Here is a 10,178-nt window from a genome sequence, read left to right on the forward strand (position 1 = left end):
AAAGATCAATAAAACTGAGTTGGGTTAGGAAAAGATAAACAAAATTGACAAACCTTTAAATGGATTAACTAGGAAAAAGGGAAAAAAGAATATAAATAAAATTAGAAATGAAATAGTTGACATTACAACAGATATACCACAGAAATATAAAGGAGCATAAGACATTATGAATAATTATACACCAACAAATATGATAATCTAGAAGAAATAGATAAGTAACTAGAAACATAAAACTTACCAAGCGTAAATCATGAAGAAATAGAAAATCTGAACAAATCAGGAATGAGTAAGGAGATGAATTAGTAATAAAAATTTTCCTAACAAACAAAAGTACAGGATTTGATATATTTACTGGTAAATACTACCAAACATTTAAATAAGACTTATTGTCAATCGTTCTCTAACTTTTCCAAAAAAATGAAAAATAGGAAACACTTACAAACTTACTTTATGAGGCTGGAATTACACTATAACAAAAGTCAGACAAGAAGAGAACAATAAGAAATTAATAGGAAGAGACATTAAAAGAAAAGAAAACTACAAACCAGTAATTCAGATGCAATAATCCTCAACTAAACACTGAAGAACTAAATTCAACAACACATTCAAAGGATAATACATCACAATGAAGTGGGATTTGTCCCTGAAATACAAGAATGGTTAAACAAAAACAAATCAATAAATGTGATGTACCACATTAACAGAATGAAGGACAAAATCATAATCATTTCAATAGATGCAAAGAAAAAAATCAGACAAAATTCAACATCTCTTCATAATAAAAACTCTTAATGATTTAGGTACAGAAGGAATATACATCAATAAGGGACATATATGAAAAGCACACAAGCTCACACCAGACTCAATGGTGAAAAATTTCAAGCTTGCTAAGATCAGGAAAAAGACAAGAATTCCCCCTCTTGTGATAAGTATTCAACATTGTGCTGGTAGTCTTAAAATAATCAAGAGAGAGAAATAAACAAAATTCAAATTGGAAAAGAAGATATTATGATCTTATGTCTAGAAAACCCTAGACACTCACCAAAAAGCTGTTAGATGTAATAAACAATTTCAGCAAAGTTGCAGGAAACAAAATCACCATACAGAAATCAGTAACATCTTTATTCCCTGAAAACAAACTATATGAAAAAAGTCAAGAGAGCAATTCCATTTATAATAGCAAAAAGTAATAAAATAAAATACATAAAAATAAATTTAACAAATAAAGTGAAAGCGCCATACACTGGAAACTATAAAACATTGATGAAAGAAATTAAAGAAGACACAAATAAATGGAAATATATAGCATGTTCACAGATTAGAAGAATTGATATTTGGGGCTTTGCTCCAAATTAGGCTTTGGCTTAAGTGAATGTCATACCTAGCTTGATCTTCTGTCAGACCAATCAAACTTTCCCCACACAACTAATAAGGCTGTTTTGCTTCCTTATCATTTGTGTGTTCACTGGAGTAGCACTTTGAATTTCCCTCAAGAACTTTGCCTTTGCATTCCCGACTTGGTTGACTGTTTGGCATAAGAGACCTAGCTTTTGACATCCCTTCCTTACTAACTTACTCATTTTTAGCTTTTGATTTAAAGTGAGATATGTGCAAATCTTCCTTTAAGTTGAACACTGAGTCATCATTGTAGGGTTATTGATTGGTCTAATTTCAATATTGTGGTGTCTCAGGGAGTGGGGAGGCCTTAGGAGAGGAAGAAACACAGGGGAACAGCCAGAAGGTGAAGCAGTCAAAACAATCACATTTGTAGATTAAGTTTGCCATCCTATAGGGGTGTGGTTTGTGGTGCCCCAAAACAGTTACAATAGTAACACCAAAGATCACTGATCACATATCACCATAACAGATAGAGTAATAATTTAGAAGTTTGAAATACTGTGATAATGTACGAAATGTGATAGATAAAAAGTGAGATCATACTGTTGGAAAAATGGTGCCAATAGACTTACTCAGCACAGGGTTGCAACAAACCTTTATTTTCTAAAAAGCACAATATCTGAAAAGTTCAATAAAGTAAAGCACAATAAAATGAGGTATGTCTGTATTCTAAGAAATAATGTCTAACAGTTCCAAAATTTGGTGAAAGAGATAAACCTCCATATTCAGTAATCTGAGCAAACCCCAAACAAATATTCCAGCCAAGACTCATCGTACTTAAACACCTGAAAGCTAAAGGCAAAAAAAAAATGTCTTGAAAGTATCCAAAGAGAGAAATTTTTTTCAGGATTTGTGTTATGTAAAATATTAAGGACACAGATTAGGACAAAAATAGGTAAGAGAAAAATGAGAAATAGGTGAACACAAAGAAGAGAACAGCATTACTAAGATTTCAAAGTTCAAACAGTAGTTCAGATGCCAGAAATTTACAATGGTTCAGAAAAAAAAAAAACAAAAAAAGGGACGAATACTTAGGGAAACCATTAACACATGGTCAAACCAAACCATAAAGACTAACATATTTGAATAAATAAGATTAATTACTTTGACCCTAATAGCTCCAGCAATCTTGAGCAAGAAGAAAAAAGCTAGTGGCATTATACTTCTTAATTTTAAATTATGTTACAAAGCTATAGTGAGCCTAACAGTATAATTTCCACATAAAAAACAGATACATAGACCAACAGAACACAATAGAAGGACCAGAAATAAACCCACACATATACAGTCAACTAATCCTCAACAAAGGTGCCAAAAATGCACAATGGAAAAAGGATAGAAGTTTCAGTAAATGGTGTTGAGAAAATGACATCCACATGCAAAACAATGAAATTGAATTCTTATCTTACACCATACACAAAAATCAACTCAAAATAGATTGTTGACTAAACGTTAAGACCTGAAACTAAATCTCCTAAAAGAAAACACAGGGGAAAAGTTTCATGACATTAATCCTGGCAATCTTTGGGATATCACACCAAAAGCAAAGGCAACAAGAGCAAAAATAATCAAATGTGACTATATATGCACAGCAAAGGAAACACTTACCAAAAATGAAAAGGCAACCTACAGAATAGAAGAAACATTTGCAAATTATGTATCTGATAAGAGGTTAAGATCCAAAACATGTAAGAAGCTCTTATGACTGAGTAACAAACAAGAAATAACCCGATTTTGAAAAATAACCATAGAATCTAAATAGACATTTCTCCAAGAAAGACATACAAATTGTCAATAGCATCTGAAAAAGTGATCAAACACCATTAATCATAGGAAAATGTAAATGAAAATTATAATGAGATATCACCACCTGCTTATTAGGATGACTATTATCAAAAAGTCAAAAGATAGCAAGCGTTGAAGAGAATGTGAAGAAAAGGGAAACTTTATGTATTGCTGGTGAGATTGTACATTGGTATAGCCATTATGGAAAATGGCATAGAAGTTTCCCCAAAAGTTAAAAAAAAAGAACTCTCATATGATCCAGCAATCACGCTTCTGGGGGTTAGGTTTTGAAGGGAAGGTGAAGCTTAAAGAAAGACACACACACAGAAAGAGGGTGGCTCGGCAGCAAATGCAGGCTTTATGGTCAGCATAAAATCTACAGAAGGCCCACCGCTGGGGTAATTTCTAGATATGGGCAGGAGGGGTCTGGGCAGTATGGCTTGCTGCTCGGCAGGATACTGATAAGATGTTCCCATAATGGGGTGGTTCTGGACCTTGTACCGGCAGAATGTGGTGCTCCTTGTACTTTCTCCCAGCGGAATATGATAAGAGGCAGGCTGTTTCTTCATTTGTGCCTTTGTCCACCTTGTGGTCAGGTGGTTAGGCAGGATGTTTCTCATGGCCCGAACCCCAGTGAAATGTTTCACTTTGACCAAGGCCTGCTAAATAATGGGGAGCTTACAAAATGGTGCAGTTTGGACTAACATTCTTGCTTTTTATTTTAATATAAAAGAAAGTGGGGGCATTTTTGGTTATCTGGCTGTTTCCTGCTGAATAAGGGCACTGTAATCTGGGTTTCAGTTTTGAAGTAGTGGGTGTCTGACTTCAGAGTTGTTTTCCTGGAGGTGCTGGAAGCAGACTTGGTGGAGGAGAAAGATGGTATCAATTGTTTTTGGGTGGCTGCCTAGACAAGGGGGTTTGGCCTTGGGGAGACAAAACAGAATATGAAGGAGATTATACATGGACCAATTGTTATTATTATGAGGAAGAAAATCAGGGACCCTAAGAAAAGGGGATTCACTTTAGGAGGAATGACGCCTGCCACCAAGAGTCAGTGTCGTGATGTTGGATTTCTGCAGCCCTGTCATGGAGTCTTTGGGGTGTGCAGTTAACAATGCCAGATTCATTAACCTAAGAACACATTCTCCTTGGAGATATACATATGTGCCCACCCCCCCCACCGACTTCTCAGCAGATAGCAGGTTTAGGGCCCTTTGGTTTTGGAAGATGACTCCTGCAAGGAAATTGATCTGCTTTAGAGTCTTGTAATGGAATTATACATGTCCTCTGGGGTATTACAGAGGACTATAGATATTTTTTATATAGGGCAGTTGAGGTTGATATATTTGCTATTCTGGTAGCAAGTACAGCGGAGATGTGTATTCCTGTTTCCAGAGAAATGAGATGTAGAACCCACATAGTGCATGTGGAGGAAGATGAGACAGAAGTTACTGAAGGAACCTGGATGGTTTGGTTGTTTGGCAAAATGTTAATGTTTGCAGATTGACAAACCAGGGTGCCCATTCCGGACCCACCTGCCACTAGGCAAGATAAGAGTTTGTGTCACACAGAAAAGACTGGAGGTTGACAGGCAAAAGTTGTAAGTGAAAGTAGCAAGCCATGAGAAGGTAGGGGTTGAATTCTGGAAAAAAATTTTGTCCCAACCTTTTTGTTTTTTCTAGGTTGAATAGCTGTTAACAAGGGTAGCCCCTATGAGAGCCTGATAGGGAATGTTGGTGGGGAAGGAGGTAAAGGCTGTTTGGCTTTGTAGCGAGAGAGATAAAAGAGCTTTTGTCAACTAATAACCATTGCAGTCCTGATAGGGCAGAAGGATGTATGCTGTAGTTGAGGGAATTGTTTGTGCATTTCTTCCAGAGAGTGTTCATGAGTTGGATACATGGAGAGCAGCTGCAGCAGAGAGGGGAGAGATTGGTAAGGGGTGTTTTATGGAATCCGGCTGTAACATGTTTAACTTAGAGGCCACGAGGCAAAGGAGGGTGACAGCCCTGTGTGTGATGATGTGGGTGGATTTGGGGGAAAGATGTTTAGCAGAGCAAGATTATAAACAGGTTTTGGGAACGGATTGGCTGAGTAGGTGAGATTCAGATTTATTTTTGGACCAGATTTATGCAGTTAGGTTAACAAGAAGGGCTGCGAACTGCTGGATTTGTGTAGACAACAAATTTAACAGTTGGAAGAAAGAAGGGAGTGTGACTGATTTAAGAGGGGATGTGTGAGGCTGTCAAAAGGGGCCCAAATGCCAGAGGTTGGGAGTGGGGACTTACAATATCCCACAGACAAAGAGGACAAAAGGAGAAAAAGGAAATTTGAGTGGGAGTGAAATTTTGGAAGGCGCCCTGCAGCCATAGCTCCCAGTTTATTGTGAGAAATTGGAGTGGACTCTCCAGGGACATGGACCAGGAAAGATCTGAAACAATGTATGAGATAATAGATTTGAAATTAGAGGCAGAGAGTGTTATGGGCCAAGGCCTTCTGGATTGGCAAGTTCTGGAATTTTTGTTAAGCTCAGCAAGGTTGGTCCTGTGAGGGAGGGAGAACAATTTGGGCGCGGGGAAGGAAATTTCTGGATGTGGATCTGGTTTTCTTTTTAGTTTGGAATGGTGTATCTAGTGTGGAAGGAGTGTTAGCTTTGCTGTTGTGGGATTAGCTAGGTTAACCTGGTGAGGACTCGTCCACTTAGGTTGGAGAGGGGAGGAGGAAGAGTGTGCGATCCAGACCTAGTCCCCTGGTTGTAGGGACAAGGAGGGGTGTTTTGAGGATGGACTTTCAGGTTAGGGCAAGTAAACATTTGCATACTGTCTTATTAGATGTTTAGTGAAGTGTAGTGCTGGTCAAATATCCGGTATAGAAGGGGAAGAAGAGACAGGGAGATTCTGGAGGATAAAGGAGTGTTTGTACATGAGTTTAAATGGGCTTAGGCTGAGGGGTTTTTGGGGAATGGCTTGCAAAGGCATGAGGGCCTATAGGAGAAGTGAAGTCCAGGCCATTTTAACCTCTAGAGAATCTGGTTAGTTGTTGTTTCAAAAGGGCATTGGTTCATTTAAGTTTTCCTGAAGGTTGGGGGCAATAAGGAATATGGAATACTATTTACTGTTGAGAGCCTTTGCCAGCTGTTGGTTAACCTGTGAAACAAATGTTGGCCTACTGGAAGAGGGGAGTTTAAACTGGGAGATAATATGGATGAGGAGAATCGGAATGACAGTGTGTGCCATTTTGGTAGTGTTAGGAAAAGTTTCTATCCATCCAGAGAATGTATCTATTATTGTCAGAGGGTATCAGACTCATTTTACAGGGGGCATGTGTGTGAAGTTGATTTCCCAGTCCTGCCCTGGCAGGTGTCCTTGAGCTCGGTGTGTGGGGAAAGGAGGTGATTTGATACCTTCCTGAGGAGAAGTCTGAGTGCAAAGGCAACATGCCTTAGTAATATTTTGGTGATTGGCGGTCATGGTGGGAGAATATATATAAGCTTTTCAAAGCTGGAGTAGGGGGCAGTAAACCACATGGAAACGGTTGTGCACATATGAAAGTACAGAAGGTTTCTGGGAATTAGGCAAGACAACTTGTCATTGAAGTGGAATCATTTTTTCCTGAGCAACACCAGCCTGGGCAAATGAGGTTTGTTGCTCCTGGGTATATAGAGGGTGTATGATGGGGAAAATGGGCGCTAATAAGGGGGTTTTAAAGGTTGCCTGCTGGGCTGCCGAATTTGCTAAAAAGTTTCCCTTGGTTATGGCATCTGTAGCCTTTTGGTGTTCCTTACAATGGAAAACAGCAGCCTGTAGTGGTAGTTTAGCTGCCTCCAGCAACTCATGTATGAGTTTGTTATTTCCTATGGGGGTAACTTCTGTGGTTACAAAACCCCTTTCCTGCCAGATTAAGATATGAGAGTGTAGCATGTGATATGCATATTTGGAATTGGCGTAAATGTTAAGCCTTTTCCCCTTGCTAGGGTTAGGGCCTTGGTTAGGGCAGCTAGCTCTACCTGTGAGAGGTAGTATGGGGTAGGAGAGCATTGGATTTTATGAATGAGAGAGCTCAGAGTTGGAGGTGTTTATAGGGAGGGGGGCGGCTGAGTTGGGAGCTTTACATCTCTGGAAGGTGATTCGAGGGTTTCCTATGAATAAGGTGTGGACCTGCTGTAAGTGGGATGGTGGGAGGCATAGAAAGCATTGATGGCTCATGAGTTCCTGTAGGTTATGGGAAGATGCAATAGTAATGTGTTGGTAGAGTGTGAGTTTCTGTGCCTCTGAGGCAAGCAATGTGGTCACACCCAAGATTTTAAGCGGGGCGGCCAGCCTTGGATGACATAGTTCAGTTGTTCTGAGAGGTATGCAATGGCTTGTGTGACACTGCTGCATGTTTGGCAAAGTAGTCCAAGAACAAGGTCTTTGGCAAAGTAGTCCAAGAACAGGGTCTTAGTTAGAATATACATACAGAGTAAGGGCTTGGTGGGGTTGGGCAGTTCCAGTGCTGGGGCCATAAAAAGGACATTTTTTTTTATTTTGTTGAAGTGGAGTTGATGGGGCAAGCTGAATCAAGGGGTTTTATAATGGGTCTATGTGAGGCTGTGTAGAGTAGCTTGGCCAGCATGTTGAAATTGGGAATCCACAGCCAGAAGTATCCCACAAGGCCCAAGAAGGAGAGAAAGTGCTTCTTTGTGTGGGGAAGGGGCATGTCCCAAAACAACTCCTTTTGTTGGGTTGGAATGGCCCAGGAATTAGGGGTTAGGACAAGTCCAAGGTAAGTGACCCGGGTTTGGGTTACCTGAACTTTTGTGGGTGAGACCCGATATCCTCGACTATGGAGGAAGTTTAAAAGCTGAGTGGTGTATTATGTGGACAAGTTAAGGGAGGGGCTACAGAGAAGGAGGTTATTGATGTATTGGAGGAGGGTGCTAGGGGCAAGGGGAAGTTTAGCTAGGTCCTTGGTGAGGGCCTGTCTGAATAGGTGGGGACTATCCTGGAAACCTTGTGGGAGTACAGTCCATATTAGTTGGGTGGTCATGTGAGTATAAGGATTTGACCAAGTGAAAGCAAAAAGGCTTTGGGTGCCAGATTTAAGGGAATAGTGAAAAAGGTGTTCTTCAGTTCCAATACAGAGAAGTGTGTGATAGATGGAGAAATACGGGAGAGTAAATATATGGGTCGGGGACAGCCAGATGAATTGGCACCACCACCTGGTTAACAACTCAGAGATCCTGGACCAAGCAGCAAGACTCACTGTCTTTTTGACAGTCAAGATAGGGATGCTGTGAGGAGAGTTGACAGGCTTGAGATTTTGAGCTTGTAAAAGTTTACAGATGATAGGTTTAAGGCCCCAGAGGCTGGCTGGGTTAAGGGAATATTGAGACTGATGAAAAAAATGGAAGGCTTTTGGAGGGTTATTTTGACTGGAATGTGATATGTGGCTATGGTGGGTTTAGAAACATTTTACACTTCAGGGTTAACAGAAGCTAACAGGGCAGATAATGAGGATGAGGGGGAGGAGAGGGAAGCATCTGCCTGGCAGAGTAAAATAAAAAAGGTAGAATTGCAGGAGGCGAATTGTACGTAGGCCTGTAATTTACTTAGTATGTCTCACCCCCAAGATAGGGGAAGGGCACTGAGGGATAATCAGGAAGGAGTGGGTGAAGGGGGTGTTGACTAAATTGCATTATAGAGCACCAGTCTGTTTGTGCCTAGAGGGCATTCCATTAACTCCCACAATAGAGATAGAAGAACTGAGGAGGGGTCCAGAAAATTCTGGTAAAACTGAGTAACTAGCCCCCATATCCAATAGGAAAGACATGGCCTTACCAGTGATTGACAGCATTGCCCTGGTTTCCGAGGTGGTGATGGCAGTGGGGGCAGTGCAGTCCAGGTCCCAGCATTCTTCAGTTAGAGGTGGTGAAGCGGGATGATGAGTTTTGCAGAGCACAGTCCGACTTCCAGTGTTCCTTGATGCCATAGATGGGCTAAGGTTTTGAGAGTGGCCTGGGATTAGAGCAGGATTTTGCCCAGTGACCCTGTTGGCTGCACTTCAAACAGGTTTCTGGCGGAGTTTGTTACAAGGTTGAGGATTTCTGTATGCATTGGGAACCCTGTTGTTTGGTGGCTGCCAGTGTTTGGTATTTAGACTGGTCTGTTTTAAGCTTTTGGGTTTTCAGTTTTTCCTCTCTATTGTTAAAGACCTTAAAGGCCACTTTCATTAAGTCTCTTTGGGAGATTTGCGGATCATCCTCCAGTTATTTATTTATTTATTTATTTATTTATAATGTGATGTTTGGGGCTTACTGGGAAATGAAGTGGAAATGGAGATCGATTCTGCCCTTATTGGTATTAGGGTGTGAGGTGGTATATTTAGTTATGGCCTCTGAAAGGTGGGAAAGGAAAAGAGCAGGAATGACTTTATTTATGCCAGCTAGGAGGCATGATATCATACGGCCTTGTTTCTGTCTGTCTGCAAAAGTTGCTTGATAATCCCAACTGGGATCAGTTCTAGGGGCAACTAGTGTCCTTATTGGGTTAAGGGTGGCATCTTGTTGGTGGAAGGTGTTTGCATGGACCTGGGAGGCCATCCAGATGTGTTCTCTGTTTTCCGGGGTGAGGGTGGATGACAGGATGACATATGTGTCATGCCAGGTAAGGTTATAAGAGTGAGTGAAAAGCAGAAATTCTTTTCGTGAAGAGGTGGGATCCGTGGAAAGGAAGTCTAGTCTCTTTTCAAGCTGGGAGAGGTTGGCTAGGGAGAAGGGAACATAAATTCAGATTATGCTTTCCTCCCTGCCACCTCCCAATAAAGGAAGACTTTGGAGGGCCTTTGAGTTTGTGCCTGGTTTTTGTCAGAAGGGGGTTGGGCATGAGACATGGTTTGTTGGCAGGGTTGAAATTAGAGGAGGAAGGCATATCTGGAGGAGGAGGCATTTCTGTGGGTTTTTTTGTCGAAGACGGGGATTTGAAAAGGTGAACAGAATTAGTAGAGATAGAAAACCATGA

Source organism: Colobus angolensis, unplaced genomic scaffold (assembly GCF_000951035.1).
Source record: "Colobus angolensis palliatus isolate OR3802 unplaced genomic scaffold, Cang.pa_1.0 Scaffold373, whole genome shotgun sequence".
NCBI classification, from domain to species: Eukaryota; Metazoa; Chordata; class Mammalia; order Primates; family Cercopithecidae; genus Colobus; species Colobus angolensis.